At 39.8% G+C, this 25,757-nt stretch overlaps 1 protein-coding gene across 1 annotated transcript in view; it reads right to left on the reverse strand.

Moving 5' to 3' along the window:
- The window catches only part of LOC105568986 (MOXD1 homolog 2), a 211,739-nt gene extending 192,473 nt beyond the window's left edge, over positions 1-19,266 (reverse strand). The window contains exon 1 of the mRNA XM_012025097.1: positions 18,538-19,266. The gene's annotated coding sequence lies outside the window, so the exon portion shown is untranslated. The remainder of the gene's footprint in view (positions 1-18,537) is intronic.
- Between the last annotated feature and the right edge of the window lie 6,491 nt (positions 19,267-25,757).

Here is a 25,757-nt window from a genome sequence, read left to right on the forward strand (position 1 = left end):
TCCGCTCTCTGGTGCTGCCTCCTATCATCGCCCATCTGTCCACTGACATTAGCCAACCGCGTCACATAATAAGTCGGACATATTTTGTCTCTAAAGAAATCAAATACATAATAAATGAATGATAAACAAATAATCATAATAAAAAGTAACATCCCACATAAACCTCTCCCCGTTGGAGACGGCAACGTGACATCGATAATTCGGGAGATTTAACACGAAGGCTCGAGATATTATTTTGAACCATTTTCTTCGTACGTTGCTTGCGATTTCATTAAAGTTACGGAAATTAATCGTGTAGTAAAATTTGAAATTAAACAGAAATGCAAGAAGGAAAACGTAGATCAGTGTCTTTACATATTGTCCATCTAATGTCAATTATCGACAGATTACTTTGTACAACTGTGACTAGATGATAAAAAAGATTCCATGAATTTAATTTTAGTAATAATTTCTTGAATTTCTGGGTAATGAACCGTATTATAGAAAAATTATAAGGTTTAATATCTGCATTATAATTTGGTATTACTCACTATGGTAATTAAGCCTCACATAAAAAAATAAGACTGGAACTTTTAATTAAAACAAAAGACCTTTAAATAATGGTTTGAAATCCAAAAAGTATTGACGCTTTCTTAAAAGTCGACTCTAAATTGATCGAAAGCTCGTCAGATCTGTTGTCTCTGACTTATCTGCCAGTGTTAATTCATCAGTTGTTAGCATTTTCGGCCTTTAACCAAGGCGCTGCGCGGACTGTGACGTTTTGCTACGCGCGCATCGATCTGGAGGTTAAACGGCCGGCATCTCTTGGCGCATGCCGTTGGTTCCCCATACACGTTCGCGTATTTATGGCATCCGAACCTGGTGCGAACGCGGCTACTCTCGGCCGCTCGCGTACGACGAGAGAAAATCGCGTTACCGCCGAAACGAATCGTCTACTACCGCCAGACAAGAGCACGCGAAATTCGCACACTCGTATTCCGCGGACGATGAGCTCTTCGCGCCAGCCCCGAAGTTGAAGAGGCTCGCAGATGCAGGGAATTCTAAGAGGGTGACGCGAATGAAGCGGAAACGGAAATATCGCTCTTCTCCTATTCAAGACCTTCTCTGGATATTCTTCGCGCCGGAGGGAGGGAGAGAAATATATTTCGGGTAGAATCGAAAACCGCCTTTCGCCATATTTGGTTTGCAACATGGAAAAACAAATAATAAAATGAACGCGATGAAAATTGATCACGAATGCCAATCTGAAAGCTGTATTTCTATCTCGCGAACATCGTATCGCTGTCTTCAATCGCAGGCAGTGTTTAACACCACTGATGAGCATCATAGCCTCGAGACATGAAACGTAATGCAATCGAAGAAAGCGCAATGATACGCGCGAATCGGTATCCCCACGCCCACGTGTTTAACTGCATTATCGCGTGAAGCGTTTCACAACGAGCATGCTCGGAAGCAGAAAAAGAAGGTGAGCGGTAAGCGAAAGAGAGAGAGAGAGAGAAGCGCAAGCGCTGATAGATTTAACGGACGAGAACGAACGCGAAGGCGAAGGCGAAGGCGAAATAGCGAAGGTGGCTCGCACGCACACGAGTGGAAAGCGAAAGGGAGCGATGAAAGCGATCTATATACCAGCCTTCCGGCCGAGTCAATGGCATAGTTGCGGACGAGGTGGAGATTAGGTTCGCGCGCGCGTCGGGAGTGCCTTCGTTAGAGGCGCCGAGATACCGTTTTAATCGCGTTTCGCGCGAGAGAGGCCATCACTTATTAATCATTCCACCTACATTTTTCACAGTCCACAGATTCTTGTTACAATTAGAGTATCGTATAATTTTTTGCTACTATTTCATCTATTTTATATATTTTATATATGATAAAGATAGATAATGATAATATAGTGCATGTAAACGTATAAAACTTAATAAAAGTTTTACGTGTGTACGAGAGAGAGAGAGAGAGATAGTTAAGCCGTTTAATATACTTTTATTATAACTTTGTGTGTGCTAATATTCTTTTTAAATTAGCAGGATGATAAACTTCCGATAAATCTCCGATACAATAATAAGGTAGATATTTTACATAATAGAGAATGAATTATGAATCCGAACAATGTTAACTTTAGATAAATGCAAAGCTAAAAGAGGGTTCCTGTGTTAAATGAGGCGCTGATGATCAATATATGCAGGATAATTGCTCTAAAACGCTTCTGAAATTCGATCTAAATTATGTTTTCGCTTTACGCCCGGAATAAAAGCTCGGAAAATGTCCGCGAAACTTTTTAAACCCTTTAATGTCGATTACGCGCCTTAAAAGCTCACCCGGTGTGGCGAGATTTTGTAAGTTAAGGCTAATTATACTTCAGTCTCCAGGCTACTCTAAAAATGCCAACATTAGTTATTCCAGGAAAGTTGAAATCGCAAATGCGTGCTCCGAGGACTTCTTTATAAAATTATACGCAAACCGCATTCATAATCCACTCACTCCCGCATTATCTTTTTCGCTCTATTCTTATTAACGTTTTTGTTTTTAACTTTTAGCGAGCACCGTAACTTTGTTAAAATCATAAAATCGATACTTCGCAATTAATCTTACTGCAGAAAAAAACTACAAAAACTACTACTTGCGTTCGTGATCTCCCAACTACAAAGTCGTTATATTCAGTATATAAACCCTCATACCATGTAGTTATTTACACCGGTCTAGGTGTAAACCGCACGGGAATTTGGTCTACAAGGTCGAGGTATTAACACGAATTAACAGGCATTACTTGAATGGTGTATTACTTAATTACCGTGCATATTTTTGGCCAACGGCTTTCCTTTCGACACGAGGGAGAATAGAATAAAGAAAGAAAATCCAAGTTTTCCTTATCTATACTTGTTATTTTCTTCGCGAAACCTTAATCCATTCTATAGACGCGAGATTCAGTGAACGACAAAATGATGTGCGAGTTGCCTCTTGCGTATCGAAAAGTCGATAACGTTCACAGAGCAACCTTGCTTTCATTTATTTTGACGCTCAATAGAACTGAAAATTAGAGCACTAGCACGAAAGACAAGGGTGGTTGCGATCCTTACATCTAATTACTCCCTGGGAGGATTATGAAACCCAAGCGAACTTTCGTCGACTCGCGAAAGACAGCTTCACTCCGAAACGGTACTTGCGCTGGAGGGTGCTCTTCGTGTTATCTAATTGTCATCCTTCTGCTTATACAACGCGATAAATTCCACAATAGAGAGGCAGAAACCATAAGACAACAATTTTAACACACCCGTTCTAAAATTATCCGGAATATTAAATTTTTCTGAAGACACAAAAATTATTTAAGCGCTTTTTAGGAGCAATGAATGTCTTATTGCGCAAACGATTATAACAACGATTATTACCATTAAGGAAGAAAAGCAGATATGATGCTAATATAATACTTATTATAATAAATAAAAGAACTAAAGTAAAATGAATAACTGCTCGTTTCTCTATTTTCAATAAAATTAAGAGACAAAAGAAATGGAAACGATGACGGCTTAATCCATCAAATTGAGATTTCTATTTTTGTATGAAGAAAAAGCCGATGCGTCAAATTTCGAGTAAAATTGCAGCACGATCTCGGCGGGATTTCAACCGTCTTCGAATTAACGAACGCGTCGAACCGTCGGAAATGTTACATCCTCTTGCGGAGGATGTTACAGCGCGATCCGGCGGATTCGCTCGAGCTTCTCTTGACTTTTGCGGAAACGCCCGCCGACGTGGCGAGGCTAACAGGCGGAAATTCTACGCGCGGTTGCGCGAATATGCGAGTCGTCGGTTATATACACCGGGGAGAACCCGGGCACGCTATCATTAGACGTCGGCCCACGGTAGCGCTACGGTGAGATGTAATGCTCACCTTACAAAAAAAAATTCTTCCGTCGGACTGTAAGAAGAAACACGCCACACAGATGTGACGCCTCTTTTCATGCTGTGGAATTTAAGCACTTTCTACGCGAGAGTGGGTTAAAAACGAACTAATGGTCAAGCTAATCCATTCGTGACTTCCAGATCGGGTCTGGTCAAATCGAGGTAAACACTATCAATGAGGCCTAATTTCGATTTTTTATTGCACGTTAAGACAACGCTGTGATGCTAATTGACCGATTGCATGAGACATAAATGCTTCTATATTGATTTATCTTCATTTGTGCTAATATATGTAGTACACAATAATACAAATTACATATATAGCAAATATAAATATAAAGTCGATAGAAATGCAATTTGAAGACTGAAAGTTAAACACCGGGAAGTTACAAAGTGACAGTTCGGAAGTTCGGGATTTGAATCGGAAAGTTAATGAAAACGAAGGGCAGAACGTTTACGATTGAGAGTTGACACTGTAAAGTTTACTGCCGTGTCGAAATTATCTTGTTTAGAGATTAGTTGGGATAAACAGGGATGTGGAAGCGAATTATATATTTGATTGTCGTCGTAAAAAGCAGAAATCGGAAAATAATACGTTCGCATCGACACGTGAGCTCATTAAGTGGAGATAGATTTCCATCTGTAAATTTTGAGCGCTGACAACCGAGAAAAAGTCAAGCCAAGGCAATTAGTTGCGTCTGAGATTGCACTCTCATTTAAACACGATTACGGGTTGTCGGGACGTTTAAGCGCTCACCCTCCGTCCGTTTGCACCGCATACTTCGAATGCTTCCCATAACCGGGCCGACGCGACACGAGGACTTCGACAAATTTATTTACCTGACTGCATCCTCGAGTCTTCTCTCGCCCTCGTCCGTCCGCTCTCAATTTGTGCAACGATGTCACTCGTGTTACGTGAGATAATTAAAAAGCCGCGGTACCAAAATGAAAAAAAGGGACACATTTCGACATGCATCATCGACATTGCTTTTTAGACAGCGTATGACGATTCCGATAGCATTATTAGTGAAGAGAAATGCGCCACAACCGCATTTTTTCTTTAGAGAAACGCGCGAAAACCACATTTTTCTTTAGAGAAATGCTATTATGTTAAACATATTAATTAAGTTAATAATGTAAACGTGTAAAGAGCGGCTATCATGCAATCTTTCCAATTATTATTTAATATTATTTAACACCACTACGGTCGATTATTACAATATATAATTCATCAATTATGTTTACTGATGAATATCTTTTACTAAAAGTTATATGCACATTACCTACGTGTTTGTATAAAATAATAAGACAAAAGAGACGAAGGCGGACAACGTCGTCGGTGAAGCGAAGAATAATGAAAAAGCGACTGCACTTCTTCAAAAAGTATAAGCGCCGCTAAGAATCAGCTTATTCTTGAACGTGACACTAAAGCGGCGATAGCTTCGCCTCGAAGTTTCCTCATTAAGTTCCGTGAGAGAAGCGGAGGAAGTTTTCAACGAAGGATAAGAGAATCGAAACGCGCGATCGACGGGCGTCTCATACCAAGTGATGATTCGTAGTAGTCGAGGCTAATTTTTGTTTCATACGTTACATTGAGACATTGTAGCGCCATGAAACGGAATACAAGCGCTCCGGATTGTTATAAAAATTTGTCAAAGATTAATTCGTAGATCTTAATTGTGACATAACTTGCTAAATGTACAAACTTGCTGTATATTAGAATCTTGAAAATAACTTGGCCAATTTTGTGAAAGACTTTCTGCCAATAATCCCAAGAGATATTTGCAAATGCAAATTACTTTAAAACAACCGTACAATTGCAATTAATTTGCTTATTTACATTTTCTATAAAAAATATTGAAGATTGTCGTTTAATATAACTGAGCGATGCAGGAAACTGTGAATAATTTTTCACTCTAACAGTCTAACAGATCGCAACATCGAAAATTCAGTGTCACTCTCACATAAAAGTAATAATATTTAATGCTGGGCGAAAATGGGGGTCTTTACGATTCCCGGGGGCACTCGTCGAAAAGGAAAGGCACGAACGCACTCGAGGGCCCATCATCGAGGGCGCTTAAAGTCATAGTATAAACGAAGCAACGATTCGTGTGCTCCTGACGGCTTCGTTGAGAGAGTTCTTTGATGGTCACAACACAAGCCGTGGATTAATTCGAGCTCATGAGAATGCCGTTTGCTCGCGACCACGCGAATGCACCGGCGGGCACAGGAGAATTGCATAATAGTTCTCTCTTCCCCTCCCTCTCTCACACATTGTCAGCACCGAATTCAGCACACGGATTATTCCTTACTCTCGTTAAAAGCCGTTTGATACTAATTCCCGCTTTTTGCGGGCTTATTTAAAATTGCGTTGTAAGGGGTCCTCGCATGTGCACAAGGCAGAACATCGCGTATATGCACACTAAACTCTGAAATTAGCTTATCTGCAAACTAATTATCATGAGAGAGGGAAATCCGTTCAATATACCAATCACATTCGAGAAGTGTGTGTGTGTGTGTGTGTGTGTGTGTCAAGGAATTGCGAACATTATATGCATATATAACTATAGAGATAACGTATGAACCTCGAAGATAATCGACAGTGGATCATTTTGATAAAATTAATTAGTTAATATATAAACGTGATAATATTTATCTCTAAACATCAATCTGTAGATCGTAACTGAAAACAGTGAACTGATTCACTGATTCACAGTTATAAGTATAGCACTGAATTATTCAGTGTTAATGCACCGATTGACTCTTAGAGAGTAGTTGAAGAAAATAACTTAGTATATAAATGCGATAAATATGAATACATATGTACTCTACTTTTCACAATATTCAGTAAAAATAAAAATAATCTGATAAGGATGTTTCGCGAAAGGAAACTTCCGTAATTAATATTTTAACCGCAAAGTTCACTCCGGCTTTTATAAGATAAAACTGCTAAGATGAAACAATACACTTCTTAACAATCTGAATACTTGACAGGATTGAAATAATTCTCATTTTTTCTCGTTTATAATCCCGGTGTCTGTTGCTACAAGGACATCTCGGGGTTCTACGACCCCTATATAAAATGATAATTCAAATAGTTTTCTATGCGCGGATTATTGCGTGCACGTAGACGAGAGATTCGCGACAGATGCAGCTGTGCATATCTCTTTTAATGCTCGGATACGGCCGAAGGGACAAATGATGAACAATTTTATGTTTCACCCCTTCGTAACAGGATCTATTTCTGTTATCTTCGCGCGATACAAGCGTGCAGTGCCGGATGGGCGGGGCGCGACGGATAGGGGAGGACCAATGGCGTCCTGTGTGATACCGACCGATGTTGCTTGCCTAAAAATACTCGCCAGAGCACTATAACATAATTATCTCCGTGATATATGGAGCCGCTCATCCATTTCTTAACGGCCAACATTTGTCATCCGACGCAGATGACGCGGGCTATCTGTTGTCTTTCGACTTCCCCGCTGCTTTCTCGCTCGTAGAATCGTAGCGGGAGCTTAATAACAAAAATTTACTTCGCCAACGAAAATGATACTAATCTCGAGGCTTCCCGAGTTTCACTGCCTTTTATTCTTTGTTGACTCTATTGTTATTTCTATGGGGTGAAGAAAGGACTGTTTGAAATAAACGAGAGAACTCTATCTTGAAATCTCCCAACCCTGCTACGGATAGATATAGATACTATCGAAGATAAGTATCAATGAAACCTATTAGATTACTCTTTCGCACGCAACAAAGTAATGAGACATTAATTTTTCGTATAATACCATCCAAAATCAGTTTACCTAAACACACATCGTGCAACGCGATCGACGATGCATCAAAGTTTTCCAGGGGGAAAAAAACAAACTTCGTTATCCACGAGGGCCGGCGCGGTGATAGCGTCGTTTATTTGATTTCCCGCTTACCGGGGCGAACGCGAAAAAATCTACATCAATATCGACATCGATCGTCGCGCGGCACGACGCAACGATATACCGATACTCGATTAATCATTTCGGTTCATACTTCGGGATTTTAGCGCACGACAAAAGCTTGAATGGTCGGATTCCGGCGAAGCGTGACGGAACGGAACGGACAATACGTATGAAATATAACGACGCCGATGAAAATTTCTCGGGACAAAAGCGAACGCGCGCTTTTCCGCGACCTCGGGTGGCACCAAATTCGCGAATTAGCAAGTCAAAACAGCAAAAGGAATTATGGTTCGATTAATTATATCATTCCCGTCTCCCCATCTCTTTGCACATTTTGCTCGGAAATTCTAGATTTATATTTGGCGTCACGAGTAAAGAACGGCGCGTCGTTCTTGTAGCTTTTCTTAGGATAAGATCATGATTACGAAGAAAACGGATGCAATCACCAGAACTAAGAAGCAGATTAATAAGCATCTCCTCGTCCATCTTACCGCTTTACAGATTGGAGATTGCACGATGCAATTTCAACATTTGTACAAAGTAATTCTGTTATATTGTATTAATTTTTTTGAACAAAATAATGAAATAAAAATATTATCTTGTTGTAAACCTGGCTTTATGCTTAATAATTTTGTGATAATTCTCTTTCTCCCTCCTCTCTCTTTTCTTCCCTTCAAGGATCTTAATATAACATTATAGTTTTTTTGTTAAAAATATCTAAAGAGTAACAATTAAAATCAAAATTATAAAATATTTGTTCTCGCTTTTAATATAGTTTTATATTCTTAAAAGAATATAAATGCTGCAAAATAATGATCTAAGTAGTGAATAATTACGATGTTTCGCATTTAATGATCATGTTATTTGCAATATCGATTACGTTGGAATATCATTATATACCTTGTAACTACATCTATTCTTCCAATAGTAAAAATTACAAATACTTTTCCACGTTGCTAACAAAGCCATGAAAATCAAGGACCTCATGATGCCAGCTTAACGCCCACGTCGCGTCGTTAATACGCGCAAAAGATCAAAGAGCGAATTCTGCTCGCGGGCAGTTGGAAATTAGCAAATCAAAGGGAACCTCTAATACACTTTCCTTGTGGTAAAATGACGATTCCTACCTTAGCCTCGAAATATCGAAAAGGACAGGCTGTGATATCGATCGCACCATCTGCCCGACAAAGAGCTCATTCTTTGATATATTATTCAAGATAGAGCCATGTCGACTAGTACAGATCTATGCCCGAAGAAAAAATCCTGAAACCCCGGTCCAGTTTTGATGAAAGCAAACGACAAGCCAATCCTCTATCCTGAACTAATATAATCCCGATATCATATAATCGTCATCTTTCATGACAACGATAGAGAATAAATTAATAAAATGAAATATGAAATCTCCGTTTTAAATATGCTAATATTAAATAATTATTAAATGTACGACGCAGCTTAAAATATTTAAGAACATGCCATTTTGGACCTCCTGCTTCACTCTCTGCTTAATAGCATATCATTTAATACTGTTGAACCCAATGTCCGAAATTTGGACCCCGAAAAAAATGGTTTCTACAGACGTAATGCATCGATATCGACGCGTAAGATAATCACACTTGTAATAATCACACGCAGACCCGAAAATATCAACTGAGGAGCACGAGGGAGCATGCGAGGCCAATCCAGCATTAGCAAGTCAAAAGGCGCGAGTGCGCCTGTCGTCGTACTGCCGTCCTATCGCGGGTAATGCGTACCTTTGTCGCGATGAAATGATGGTTTTCGAGGAGCAGCTTAATCTCATCGCCCTTCCCAAATTACCGGGTCGTCCCAACGGCTGGTGGTGACTACGCTCTCTCCGTAATTTGTAAGCGCGCCTTGGCCCACTGGGTCCCACCATCCCCCTCCCTCCCTGCGTTTCGCCATCTTTCATTGGACTTTCCACGGCGAAATTATACGCCGAGTGACAAAACGTGAGGGCAGACTTCGTTTTATTTGCCCCGACATTAGCATTCCTCGCGGCTATTATTACCTTCAACGATCATTCCGGCCTGGACGAGTCTCTGATCAGTCGATTAATTCGATGCCTTAATAGCACCACGTGGGCGAGGCGCGAATACGGACCGATGATCGTCGAAAGAGTAGCTACTGGTAACGTAATGAAACGAAATGTCGTTAAATAAATCTATCTACTGTAAATCTATCTTCTGACATATCTTAGGAAAGTGAGGAAATGATCACAAAGAACAGTGGACAGAAATATGAGGCACTAAAATGTGATTTAGACTTTAGAACAAAAAGACTGAAATATGTGATAGAGATACTTGAAATTCTAGCGTTATTTATATAATTTTCGTAAATATTCCTGATAAAATTATATATATATATAATCTAGAAAGTAAGAATCTTTCGATAGTGTCAACTTGAACATACTGTCTACTACGGTTTCTTCAGCAGCACTGTTTCGAGAAATTCAAGATTATTAATTAGACGGATTCTGGGAAGTGATAGTGCAAATTCAAGAGACAGGGATAAGCAACTTTGCCAAATCGAATTATCAACTAGTCCTTAACAATCCAAACTCAATCGAAATTCACGAGCTTCGCTACGGCCTTAGCAAAACGCTAGAGAACACAAAGGAATAGAATTGCCGTATTATTGAATAATAATTAACCGAAGGAGCAAACGGATAAGGCAAACATGTCAAATTTAATTACGTTGAATGTTCTGAGATTGTCAACTTAAAAATTCGAATAACAATAGTAGCATTATAACGTTATAATGAATACACTTGCCTGCTTCTGCCAGCTTCATTAAATGCTATTGCGCAGACTGACAATACGTACGATATAAGGGAAAGTAATAATTTATGTCTCTAGGTATAAATCAATCTTTGTAAAAGATATGACAATCATCCTCGCCCACTTATCTCTTCGATTAGCTTGACATTTCGTGCAGGATATCGATGGAAACGCACGCGTTGCAACGAACAATGCTTTTCCGCAGCGAGTTATTCGACCTTTGACGTCGAATTCATCCTGTCCCATAATTATTATGCTGTACCCGACGCTGACAGATAATTTAAATAAAGAGTCGCGCGCGAGGAATTAACGAGGGCCCACATACAGTAATATCAGAATGACGATCGTTAATTGTTACAGTGCGAACGAATGTTTGGCAGTACGACGGCGCGTAGTTGTTCATTTCGGATTAGGATAATTGGGCTTGCAGAGGGTGTCAAACACCGAGGGTCGCCGCGCTCGCCCGGATTTCACTAATTGGCATTATCAAGCTTTAGCGACTAATGATATTAATTGACGCTCGCTATTGCGCCACGAGTCAACCTTTTCCGAGGCACCGAGACTTCATTTATTAAGAGAAAAATCTCAATAACATTCATGATTTGTTCCTACGTGACAAAAAATACCTGAGGAATTTCTCTGGTATTTTTAAACGAGCTCGTCGACAGTTGATAAAACGATTCAAAATATTTGTTTTAACGCTCCTATCAGTTCCCACATGCAAAAGACCGTATGCTGTAAAATACTTTTATTTGTAATATTTGGTTAGTAAATAAATCGTTACCACGGTTACAAACGCAAAGTGCGTGATGTATTCTTGGGAAACGTCAACGGACTTGCCAGGTGTTGAAATTTCATGAGAAAGTCGGATTTTTCTCGGATAAAGCCTCGCCGAAAAATCAGATCGACCGGAGAACAATGCGCGCGGCGATATCTCATGTTCTCAGACTCCGACGCTCGGCAAGGTGTTGCACAAGGCGACAGGATGTTAAGAAAAAGTCGGCGCATGCACATAAGCGCGAGCGGAAATACGTGACAAATGCGTGATTTGCCTGCGAAGTGAAAGGGTGTCAGGGGCTCACGTGGGTGCCGGCCGAGCGGAACAGAACAGAATGGAGCAGAATAAGCGATATACGTTTCGGTAGTAAACATAACTCGGATCCCATAAAGCAGGATTTATATAATTACACGTATATACGATGTGAGTGAATTAATGAAATACGTCGTCAACGCGCTGCAGGAGTAAAACAGCGTAGCACGGAATAGAGTAGAAAATGAGTTATGTATCGCACAAAAAAAAACGCTTATCGTAAAAATAATCAATCTCGAGAAAACCGCTGAATTTAAATTAGATGTTACAAATTACCGCGAGATATAACGGGCCGTGAGTTTACGTAGGAAATTACGCTGGAAGAGACTACCGATTCGTTTACGTCAGCCGCGGGTGAATATAAAGTGCATATTCGCCCTTTAATGAATCTTTTTTTTCGAGGCGGATATGACGCGCGGGCACACGGTCGCGCGTCATACGCGGAAATGAAATTGCGATATGCTAAAGAGCGCGGTGTATTCTTGGAAGTCGTCGCGTATCAGGACACGTTAACGCCGCTTAATTTATAGAGGCATAAAATAAACCGGTGATCGATATACCCGCGCACGGAAATTCACAGCTGAAACACACACACAGGAGCGAGATCCTATCGCGGCGGCTCGCGAAACGAGAATTCGCGTGAGCGAGTCCGTCCGTTCGCCTGTCCGTCTGTCGGGCGAGGTCTTACACTGTCTCGAGTGCCCGGCCTTTGCGGTCTCCATCTTATCTGCTGGGCTATTTAAGACGTCGACCGCGATCCCCCGTCAAGAGAGACGGAGAGAGATATCCACGAAATCACACGCGGATTAACAGATAAGCGACAGATGCGCGCGAGCACGCCAAGGACCGACCGTAAATTTAGGCGGACGGGAGCGCCCAGTTCGATCCGCTCTCATTGATTCGCCCGGGATTAGATAAACGCGACAAATGATGCATACTAAGAAGTCTTCTATCGCCGGACTTCTATTGATCGCGCTGTTATCTCGTCTGCCGGAGAGAGACGATTCCAGACGTTTACTATTATAGCGAGTTTGCCGAATACGTTGACCGTTCGGAAAGTGCTAAGTTGCACGTTGACGTCAGACAGTTTAAAACTATTTTTCGACAATTCTAAAATAATGCTTATGAAAAATTCTTATACTTAAACCGTAGCTGATGAATTATTTAGAATTAAAGCCCGAGGTATTTTGTGGTGGATTCCAGATTTAGTTGTCCGATGGAGTATTTAACATTTCAAAAAGGTTTCTCTTCCCGACGAAACTTTACCAAAGCTCGAGCTACCAAACTACATAAAATACTCGCAATCAGTATAAAAATGTTATTGCAACAAGCGTTAATAATCTGACAATACAGCAAACAAGAGATTGGTAAATAATCTACAAGTTGCATGATAACTGTTTTTAAAGGAGTTAATTATACACATAGATGTTTTAACAACCACTAATATTCCTGTACGAAATGAATGTTGTTACTTGCCGATATCTTTACAATTTCAATGCAAATTGCGCGCTACAGCCTGCGTGACTAATTTAATATGCCATGCTACATTATTATCGCACGTAGCAGAATAGAAGGCCTTAAATTTTCGTGTTGTACAAACGCTGCATTCTTCGCAAATTATCAAACATACGCTAGACCGCACTAAAATTTTACAATGATCTTATTCGTATAAAATGCATTGTACTTAAATTACATTGAAAGTTTAATAACGATTCGTTATTCCAACAAGATATTATTCTTCATTGTTTTTGATATAACAGATATTCAATTATACATACAATACAGCATATATATATAATGATATATGTTCTGTAAATGTTTCAATATTAATAAAAGTAATAAATAATAATTAAAATGATACGTAAAAGGACATAATAAATTATGATAAATAAAAACGCCCTGCATTCAATAAAAAGGATTAACACAGATGAGAAGTCCAATAAGCCGATATTAATTTGAGCCACGATAATGTCGATGAGACGGCATTAATTCTTTTTTTATATATTTAAACAGAGAAATTAATAAGTATCGATACGCGAATGTTAATATTGCTAATCCTTGCCGAGAGAAAAAGCAGATTTGAAGATACGCTTTTTCGTACGGGGATGAAGAACGAGATCCGTTAACAGATTGCTTTTTCCGTCCGACGGAAAGCGAACGAGAGAATAATTTTCATGCGAGAGTGACGAGGGAGAAAGAGAGGGCTGGAAGTGCGGGAAACGCAAACGGTCTCGGAACCGCGGAGGACCTTCCATGAGGAGAGTGAGCTTAAAGGAGATAGCCGGTAAAGATCCTGATGTAGGACAGCCGGGTGAAACATCGCCCGACGGCCGCGGCGTTATCCACGCGCACCATCTCTCGCGCTCGCGACAATCTTTTCGCACTTCACGAGAGGGCCCATTCCTCAACCTATGGAAATGCGACACGTCGCGAATCGCCGCGATATCAAAGAGACGGATCGAATCGATTGCTCCTTTTTCTTGTGTAATCGGCACAAGAACGATTCAATCGTGCTTTGCACAAGTTCGCCTTTACGGATTCCTACGAAGAGTCGAAAGGGGACTTGGCAACAGCTCTTCAATATACTAATTGAACGTCGTCAAAACAGAATTAAAGTTTTAATGACATTTTTCTACTTGCTAAATTGTTAGAATCACGTATTGTGAAGAAATTTTGGCCGAGAAACAACAAGGTGTTTCGAAAAACTTTCTTATTAAAAGTTTTAGTCAACATTACGCTTGAATGAAATATTTATATATATTTTTTTAGCTATTATACTTTTCTAAGTACCGATCGATTGCTCCTTCTTTTTGTGTAATCAACATAAGAACGATTTAATCGTGCTTTGCAAAAGTTTGTCTTTACGAATTCCTACGAAAAGTCGAAAGGGGACTTAGCAACAGCTCTTAAATATACTAATTGCACGTCGTCAAAACAAAATTAAAGTTTTAATGACATTTTTCTTCTTGCTAAATTATAAGAATAATGTATTGTGAAGAATATTTCATATTAAAAGCTTTAGTGAATATTATGCTTGAATTAAATATTATTTGGCTATTATACTTTCCTAAATATCAATCAATTGCTCCTTTTTTTGTGTGTAATCGGCATAAGAACGATTCAATCGTGCTTTGCACAAGTTTACTCGAGGGAAAAACCGCTGAGGGCATTGTGGTGTACAGATTTGCGGCATTACTGGGCATCACTAGGCATTTTTTGAGCATTAGTTTGGGCATTATAAAGGTAAAATAAGATAAAATAAGTTAAAAGGAGCTAAAATAAGATAAAACAAGAGAAGTAAGATTAAATAAGATAATAAGATAAAGTAATGCCCACCGGGCATTAGTGGGCATTGATGTACAAGATTTTGGTCAGCGGTTTTCCCCTCAAGTTTGCCTTTACAAATTCCTACGAAAAGTCAAAAGGGGACTTAGCAACAGCTCTTAAATATGCTAATTGAACGTCATCAAAACAGAATTAGTCTTAATGGCATTTTTCTTCTTGCTAAATTATAAGAATAACGTATTGTAAAGAATATTTTGGTTGAGAAGCAACAAGGTGTTTCGAAAAACTTTCATATTAAAAGTTTTAGAGAATATTACGCTTGAATAAAAGTTTATTTGGCTATTATACTTTCCTCTCTCTCTAAATACCATTTAAGAAATTTTCATTAACTCTCGAGCGGTATGTGTTCACACGGTTCTTTTTCTCCATTCTACGAAAAGATTGGCTTGAATTCCTTCGTCACGAGTACTAAGAATTGAGAGTATACGATGATAACAAACGTTGCAGAAGATTTCAAGAATTACGCGTGTTATTTTTTGGCATGCATTCTGATATTAAGAAAAAGATATTTCGTCTCAACAGTCGAGACGAAATATTTCATTCTCGCATCATACATCATATAGCGAAAAGATTACAATATAAGAGTGATTCACCGCGAGCTTTTACCATTCGTCATTCTCGCTACCGTCATATTTTTTACCGCGCTATATTCATAAAGTCACTTGTAACACAAAGCATTTACGAACTACTAAACTTCGCCTTCACGAGACGTTAGCTCGTATTATGGCGTTATGAGATGCTGCCGACCGACAGTTCAGGTAATTCTGTCAAGAACTCTGTGGCCTATTTTCACGGATTAGAAAAGATCCCAGCTTAACCCTCTCAGGATCCCGTAATATTTCTAATGTCACAATGCCTCTTTAGTATTTTAGAGAGATTATCCGTTCCAAGTACAATACCTTACACGCGTTTCCGACTTTAAAGGTAGCTGTAGGAAGCATCCGCAAGAAAATCGGATTTAAATTTTACGAGGCTGGAAAATCACAACATTACGGCAACACAAAATACGATTTTGTAATATTAGGAAGTTAGAAGATTAGAATGGGATACGTAACCATCGCGGCTTGAAATTGACTGAAATGTCAAAGTTACATTGAACTGATTGAATAGTCCGTTCATTTTACTTGTTATAAGTTTAAATTATTAGCGTAAGAATTGCATAGGAAAAAAACTGAATAAATACCTTCCGCCCTATAAATTTAAAGCAATGAAAAAACCCGTTAACTTAGATGAATTAAGATTTACGGACATTCCCGACAAAAAGATTCTAAGAGAGAAAGAAAAATTTCCCGCAGTGGGCGCGGTATAAAGGGTTCCGTTCGAACTTCTCTTATTTTCGTTTTGGCCGCACGACACGACAATGCTCTTAAATTCACTGCCTTGAGCTGCGGAGACAACGCCGTTATACTCGGAAACTTTCACGAAAAAAACCGGAACGTGCCGTTAGAATTAGGCTGGTCATTGTCAGGTTACATTGAAAACTCGCGAATCGAGCCGGAACGTCGCCTTTAGCTCGAGATTTGCAATCTCATCGGCGGAAAGCGCGCGGAATGTCATTGACTGCGACGTTAAAGCAGAGGAATCGAGTATTGCCGATTTAGGTAGCGCGTACGAGAGAGCAATATATCTCAAAATTTACAATTCTAGTAACTCTACTGAAATTACTACGTCAAATAACAATTAATTCTGATTGAAAGAGATGAATTAAGAACCGAGATTCGGAGTCACTCACAGCCCTGACAATAAATTTGCCCGAATAAATTTTGAATACATAAACAATCCAATAATTTTGTGGCCAGTAAATTGTGTGTTTCAATGAAAAGATCGCCTTCATATTTATCAAAGAGCCTGTCGCGAACAGGTACAGCGATAATGACAGCTTGTACGTGAGACATTAGCGTGTGCCACATAGCACTAAATTTCGGCAATTCAGGGCGAACTTTAAATTGGATTTGAAAACTTGCTCCCACCATTTTTTTCTACGAGTCTACATGCACCGGTGACACGCACGCAGATATGTTTCGTATGATCGAGAGCTTCTGTATTTTACGATCGTACGATTTTATTTCCTTTTTTTTTGCGGCGTGGGATCACTTTCGCGTTTCACTGCATTGTGCGAGCTCGGAGCGACAGACTGCGCGTGACAGGCGCCACGGCATAAACATCGATCTGCGAATATTACCGTGAAGCATTATTCGCGAAATGACTCTCGCGGTGCTCGCAGCTATACGCTAGGTGAACCAGAAACTTCAACCGTTTGCTATCAAATCGCCAAGCGGACTGTTAACTTTCACGTTTCTCACGGCGACTGAGAATCATTTTTTCCCTTCATAGGAAAAATAAAAATAACTCGAATTTAAACACGCCTTTTATTTGATGAGCGATAGAAACCGATAATGATAGACACTTGGGTATTTTCGTCGGGAAAGAGAGAGATATCAGTGTGTTTCTAAACTTAGAATTACTCGTCATTTGATTTCGTCGTTTTACAATTCCGATCCCTTCATTATTAATCGTCAAACAAACTCTATTTATAGACACAAATCAAAATAACACCGTACGATTGTAAAAATATAATGAACAAAGATAATTTTATGACAAGAATGTCCGCTCTCAAAATGTATTACATATTCGCGGAGGAAAATCTTTCCCTTTCTACGAGCAAAATAAGATGTCAACAAAGATATTACATAATTGTTTACATAATTATATTGAAATTCGTTACAAGTATATTTAAAAAATTAAGTGTAAAAATTAAGAAACTTTCAATCAACTTTTAGGCTCTAACAATTCATTGTAGACCGGGCCTTAATGATGTCAGAGTTAACGTCCGAAGAAACAACGGAAATTTTTCAACGCTGAATTAAAATATAATAGAGACTGCTCCAAAGATAATTATCTCTTGTCTAGCATATTTCTACTCCTACATCGAGTTATCAGAAGATATTATCGATATGTCGATAATCCATTCTACGTCTCGCCTTCGTATCTTATGTTAAAGTCTATATTTCATCAACAGTTAGAGCAACGACATGTTTCGTAACACTTCGCGTAGTTATTGACATTGAGACAAACATGTCAAAGTTTTATCAAACGAAACTTCGACTATCGTATATCAACGGAACCGAAATTGTGTCGATTGCTGCGAAAGAATAACGCAAACAATATCTTCTCGTAAAACAAACTATTAAAGTATGTATTTCTCACACACATATTTTACTAAGGTATTTTTTTTACAGATCTTTTCTTGCGCGAGTGCAAAACATGAGACATAATGCTCCGAGGGTCCCTACCTTTTACGAACAACACGACAAATTTATGAGCTTGGAGGATAGACCGGAAAATAGTTGCTCCATTAGTAATGCCCGAAACTGTCGTAAACGTTCTATCTAATCTCTCGAATGCTCCGAAATATCTCTCGGACTTTTGTGTTTTCAGATTTCATTCGTCGAATTTTATGAGTCATAGAGGAAAAACTTACCACTAAGAAATATCGACCACGAGATGTCCTCGAGCCCGGTCCGGGTTTGACGAGCGTCGTCGTCCTGAGAAACGGCGATCCTCCGTCGTTATACACACCCGCGTCGTTAAGAACTTCCTATCATCCGCCGCCCTGGCGATCACACACTTCCGTCACTGTCACTCACTCACTTTACGAGCTCCTCGATTACGCCCTCCTAGAACCAAAACCGATATAACTCTATCAGCGGCAAGTCGGTGATAGACAGCCACTCGCGCCTCCCGATCTGTTTATTCGCGCGTCACTTCGCTTCCTTGTCGACGTCCGTCGTCGCGACGCTACGAAAGTTGCGCTCCGATTTTGCGCGATCAAGTAGATATCACACTATCCGCCGATCGTGATCGACAGGTTCCATCGAATCGATGTTCGCGGGAGGAAAAAATACCGACTCGTTTCCCCCGAACGGCGAGAGAGATACGTCCGTCGGATCGGAGCAGAGATTTCGTCAGATACAGGGCAGGTAGAGAGCACAAAGGCCCCGTCGCTCTTCGGGTCGAACGAAACTGTTATCACTATCCTCGTTGTTTCCCGTCTGTCGAATTAGACTCGCTCTCTCGCTTCCTTTCCTTCTCTTACTCTCTATCGTTCTCTTAACGAGAAAACACGCACTACGTACAATGCCGCACAGGCCAACCGCGCGCCACGGCACCCGCCTGTGAACTGAACGCCACCGCGACCTGAAGCCGGGACCCGACTAGTTCCTCCGGCCTAGGTAGTCCCCACCGCTTTCTCCTACCGTTCTCTCTCCCACCATTCTCCCTCTTTCTCTCTCTCTCTCTCCTGCCGCTCTCTCCCCACCCCCTTTCGAGAACACCCACGTTCGCTGTCGCGCGCGCGACCCTACGCGCGCACCATCCCCCGTGGATCCCTATCCTTCGCCCTCCCGTGCTCGCTCTCACTCGCTCAACCCGGCTCCCCATCTCTCTTTCCCCTTCTCTTTCCCTCCTTCTTCGGGAACTGTTCCTCCTCTTCCTACTCTCTCCCTCTACCATCCCGTCGCTCTCGATTTTCGCCCCTCTTTCTCTCTCTTTCTAACCCAAGAGACCCCTGGCCGTCCTCGTCCCGCTCACATTCCAACGGTGGTCGGCTCCTCTCTCTACGGCTGCCTATTCCTTCCCGCGCGCGCTATGCCATGTTCCGACTGCCTAACACCGACCCTTCACGTACGAACGACCGAACGACCACCCCCCCGTTCTCTTCGCCGGCACACGATCAACCATCTCTATCTTTCTCCCTCGTTCCACGCTGAGAAACCGCGCGCTGGAAGTGCACCCTTTGCCAAGGACTTTCCGGATCTCTCCCACCTTTGCCCGCACCTACCCACCCCATCCTCCGTTCGCGTCCTGACCAGCCGTTCCTTTCAGAAATATTTCGACGTCCGCGCGCATGTACATCCTTGCACCTGACTTCTTGGAGTTCTCCACGGCCGAGGAAGTGCGCCGGCCAATCCCGGGCACATGTTCGACACTTCCACTCGTGCCATTCTTCTCGGATCAGGCCGGGGAGAGACGGGCGAGGCGGGAGATCTCTTTATCATACTCGCGAGCAAGCAGGCTGCTCGAGGAAAAGGGTGTTACTCCCTTTTTTCCCCTTTGACCGTTGGATTTGCGTGCGACGACGATGGAATCGAGGAAGAAATTTTCGTCGAACGAAGCTCTGTGCACTAGTCACTTTTTGCGGTTCATTGATGCGAAGTGAAAGACTCGAGGTTTCATTCAATGCCGCAACTATCGTTTGAAATGATGAACGTCCAATATTTCGATATACAATTTCGGGCGAATTCGTATTCTTAAATAATTATTTCATCATTCTTTAATATTGCACGTTCGCTAGAGCGTTTCTGCTAGTTAATCTTTACTGCGTACTCGTCGTATCGTCAACAAAAAAAAAGGTATTATTTGAAACAAACTATTATTTCAAAATAACAATTACAATCCCGACACGACCGCGGGAGAAATTTTCACATCAGTGAAAATTGATTTGAGCTCGATACATTGAAATTTCAATACAACTAGATTAATTTGCGAGCCTGTTTATAAATTCCTTTCATTACGCTGAAAACCGTAGTCCACGGGGATTACTGTATATTTGCAGAATGAATTTTGGTAGGATCGCGTAATTGCATCACCACTATTTGCAAGACACTTTTCATAGCTCGCCCCATTCGACAAATGGCGTCGACGCGAGTGACATTTCCATTTCCACTGCGAGCAACGCGCATAAATTCGACACGCGCAACGAGTCCTCGTGCCACACGAGGTTACGCCAATTTCCACCGTAGCGCCCGCATCACGCCGGCCACAATTAACCGGCAATTAATTGTGCATGTAGATCCCCTTACTTTGAGGTATCGCGCATCCCGTAAGAGTGAGCGTCTCATACCAGCAGAAGTATCGCAAACTAGACGTTATTAGTCATAGTGGACGGCGCTATCTCATGCCTTAATGTATATCCTAAGTGCGTCTCACATATCCTAAGGGAGCTAACGTATCTATTTATCTATATGCCTACATATAGTTTACATGGCCGTATCAGTGACGACACCGGCGGAATTGAAATATCCCGCGTTGTACCGCTTTAATGAATAAATTGTCTCCAGCAAAGTTAGTTATGCTTTAAATTTACATCTGTTTTTGTGTGTACGTTACGTTCTTCTTTTTTTTTGAAGTTTCACTCTAGCGAAGATGTATGTATATGTATAATGAATATAGATTTAAAGCTTCAATGATGTATTCAAACCTTTTCCATGTTAAAGGCTGTTTATGTTTAAGTAGATCATTGGCTAACAAGAATTTTATTTCGTCTGTTTGAAAAGTGGACCAAAATCACTTTCAAAATAAATATTGGTACAATTTACGAGATGTAAAACAATGCGCAACTCTAACATTCTGTTTGCGAGCAAAAAGATATTACATTTAAGGCAATTAAAATGACTCTTCTCGATTCGACGACAACCGTCTCTCTATTACTTCATGCCTCTCCTTCCTCCTTTAATATCAGCCTCTTTACGCACTCTAGGATACTATCCGTGTATCGGGAGGGCTCCTTCCGAGCCCATCAAATTTCGCGCTGCCGCAAGCAAAAAAAGAAGCACGCAGAATTTAATTCTTGCCCCTTGGCTTGAACGTAGTCGCTCTTGAAAATTGGATTTTTTTAATGAAACCTCATTCGCCTGGAAGCAGCAGCTGAAGATTAAGTTTCACGGTAGACAATATGAGACTCGTCTTTAACGGTTCTTAGAAATGTATCGCAATAAGGCCCGTGAAATCACGTGTACGCGAAAAATCATATTCTGCTTATTTTACGAAAATCCAAGACACGAAATCAATAGCAGTGTTTTTTGAACAAATTCTATTTCATCGTGATTTGCCAGAGTTCGAAATTTTATGACGATGCTAGTTTCATCCTTTCGACTGTTAAATTCTATAACACAGAATTTAGTCTGTTCTGTTAACAAACCTGTTATGTCATGTTATTTACCGCCGCACTGCCACACATATAATTTAATCAAAATAATTTTAGTATTAACTTGCACTACTATCGAATATACGTCAAAGTGTCATCTCCTGTACAGATTATTTTAAAGCTATTATTTTTAAATATAAATGCCCCACATATTCTCACAAAGCATATATATAAATATGCCGTTTTGACTTCTGACACTTGGTATAAGTATTTTAAGTACGCGGAAAGAAGTGACAAATGTACGATATAAAAAGAATTGCAGCTTGAACTATCAACATGCTATCATATTCCTATAAATAATGTCTGTGAACAGTTGCACTCTAGTACGGTGTACTTATCCGAGGCTAGAGTTGCACTGTTTTTAATAAATAATTCAGTTTCACTGAAGTAACCATAAATTCAATTTTTATCTATAGCTATAATTGTAGTTCATGTTACAGAAAGATTGTTCAATCTATCTAATTAATAATAATGTATAAAGCTGTTATAAAGTCGAAACTTTATATCTTTATAATCAGTGCAATAGATCACCAATCTGCTGGGTCATCAGCGGTATGCAGAGATAACCTTGGGTCCTACGCACACAACTTAAAAATCACTACCGATCGGTCGACCGTAAAACTTCCGCTTATAGCGATTCCTTACTTTCGCTTTTACGGTGCGACAGCGCCGGATTATCGAAACGCTCTTGAACGCAATAAAACCGGTAATAACCATAATTTACATCTGTTCCATAACTCGTGATTTACGGGACTTAAAATTTTCATAAGCAAATAAGGATTGGTGCAAATACTTGGAGACCGACTGTCGCTCTCGCGCGTGTTTCAAAACTTGATGCGAAACGAATACCTATGCGTCCGGTGGATCTCGAAAACCTGATCTTTCCCCGCTCAGACCATAATCATATTCGTAAAAATAGCGATTACAGTGTTTTACACCCCGAAACATTTCTATTTTAATTCAAGGAAAGAAGTATGACATAAATGCGTTTAATATTATAACTTAATATTTTAATGCGATATAATGAAATAAAAACTAAAAAATAAAACATTTGTTATTTATAAAAATTCTAAAATTGTACATATTCATGTACCAATGAGAAAAACATTTAAATTTGCGCTGTTTACTGTCACTGTGTAAACAAGTTGATGTTATTACAAAAATTATCGATATTACTTACCCCTGAGATGAAATTTCACTTTATAATTTATAACGTAACATTTTATAGTCGCAAATAAAATCCGTATTTTGCTCGTCTGCATTAATTTACAAGTATCTTCCATACATCCTGCATAGATACGCATCGTGTCATGAGCACTCTATCAATTCATTACGTTACATCCCGGAACAAACGAATTTCGCAAGTCCCGAGAGAGCTGTCATACTACCATCGATCATATTTGCGCACTAACGAACACGTCTAGTCTCGAATAAAAAAAGTTGAGGTCGTTAACGACTCGTACACTAATTATATAGTTATAACCTCACGTTTGATAACTACACGGAGAAAATTTTCTTTTAAAATTTACCCTGAAAATCAAGTAATCGCGGGACAACGTGGCATTTTCGCCAACTTTATGAGAGTTTTTTGAAATTTTACCATACATTTTACTAAGTAAAATGTACACTAAATATAATCATTAATAAAAAGTATGGTAAAATTTCACAAAACTTACGTAAAATTCTTCGAAATGCCACGTTGTCCCACGATTACATGATTTTCAAGATAAACTTTAAGAGCTCTCTGTGTATTAAAGCAGCAGCGTATTCACGGTTTCGCATTTAAAAGAACTTTTTTTCTACATTTCCGACCATTTTCTAAGCTGACCTTGTGGCTGTCCGTCCTTTTTAGCCTTTTCTTTTTCCGTCTTTTTTTCATGACATGAAACGAACCCAGTTAGATACGGGTTGCTCGGCAGGTAAAAATTACGACTACAGTTTTGAAAGTTTGAGAACCATTTATGCCCAGTTGCGTCACGCAGCCCGTTTCTGCTGGATTCTTGACGAGAGGTCAGTGTGTTTTTAGCCCGTATTAACGGAAAAAATTGACTAGAATGATTGCCATACGATCCGTAACGAAAACGTCACTTTTCAAAAGATGTTTGTGGCGCGACATAATATATTGCAGGGTATTGCGCTTGACAAATGTTATATACGTGTAAATCATTTATGCAATCAATCATCTTTTAACAAAATAATTTTTTAATTTATTAAACAACTAAAAAAACCATTCACATGAACCAAGTTTCGAGAATGCGAGTAAATAATAAAATCCTATTTTTCACCACTTCACTAATTTCATTAAATTGCGCTTTAATAGAATTTTAATTTGAGGTTTAATCATCAAACATAAAATTTTTATTAAGTTCATATTAAAACATTAATAATCTGAAAAATTATTTTATATCTAATAAAGAGTAAGAGAAAATTTTAAAATAGTTTTAATCACTTTATTATTATAATATAGCGGTTACGTTGCACACCACATTATCGATAAGCGCTCAGAATTACTACAGTAATTCGCGACATTATCCCTAAACGTAATCTGCTAAATCGTTAATTATACCTAACGAAGGTCGAGAAGAGGGAGGCTGAGGGAGCTTCGATTCGATTCATTCGAGTATACCGCAAGTGCGATGTCTATGCTGCTGCGGTTACATCGAGCTTAAGCACTATGTTCGAGAATACCATCCTACAGTAGGTTTCAAAGATCATTGCTACAAATTGACATTTCGTGATAAGTTTAAAATAAATTTTTTTGCAATAATTTAATATGACCGTAACTGCAAATTTATTTATTATGAAAAGAAATAATTACAACACACGAAAACGAGATAATATCGTTTGTAAAAGACCGAAAAGATTTACGAGATTTATTCTCAAACATGTGCAGTTTAAAGTTCTACGCGATACAAAAGGAAAACACATTTACCGTAAGCAATAATTTAACAAAGACACTTTCTGCTTTGTGTCGGTCCGAGAAGACCTTGTCCCCGTTTTTTTTTCTCGTCGGATTTTCATCTGGTCCTTTCGTCATCAACGTTCCCTTCGGGAAGGAGCAAAAGAAAAATGCAGGTCAACCCATACCGGACACCGGACTGTACACTTTCCGGTTTCTCACCCCTGGCTAGGCCTCGCCACGACTGGCGCCCATTAGAGCACTCGTATATTTTTACTCGACCGATATATCGTCAAACCGACGCTGTATTGCATTAGCACGGGAGATGCGTGCCCCAGATAACGTCGGTCGAGCCGGTAACGACCCCCGGTGCTAACGGGAGGTGTGAATTTTAGAACCGAACGTTATACCGGTCACCCGAGCCACCCTCTTGAACGTTGATTAGACTGTAAATGATATTGCGATATCTTGTCAACTCCATCTGACATTTTATTAATGCGCATTTTAAGAATAATTAAGATGCGTGCCGTAACATGTTTCACATAAATTTTCATTCCCTTTACCAAGAGTAAATTTGTACAAGTTTACGCATTAACTTAATTTCATTTAAATCACTCTTACGAGACAGAACAAAAATTTCCCGGTGCATTACTGTCTATTAAAAATAAATTATGTAAGGAAATATTATATTTTACCATTTTTTATTCAACATTGGTATTGATATTTAAGTATGTTAAGAGAGTTTAATTTATCTCGAATCACAGCCTTCATTCAAGAGGTTAAATTTTTAATCACTCTCCAACGACTCAAATGCGCA

Source organism: Vollenhovia emeryi, unplaced genomic scaffold, assembly GCF_000949405.1.
Source record: "Vollenhovia emeryi isolate VEMERY1.0 unplaced genomic scaffold, V.emery_V1.0 DF939126.1, whole genome shotgun sequence".
Lineage (NCBI taxonomy): Eukaryota > Metazoa > Arthropoda > Insecta > Hymenoptera > Formicidae > Vollenhovia > Vollenhovia emeryi.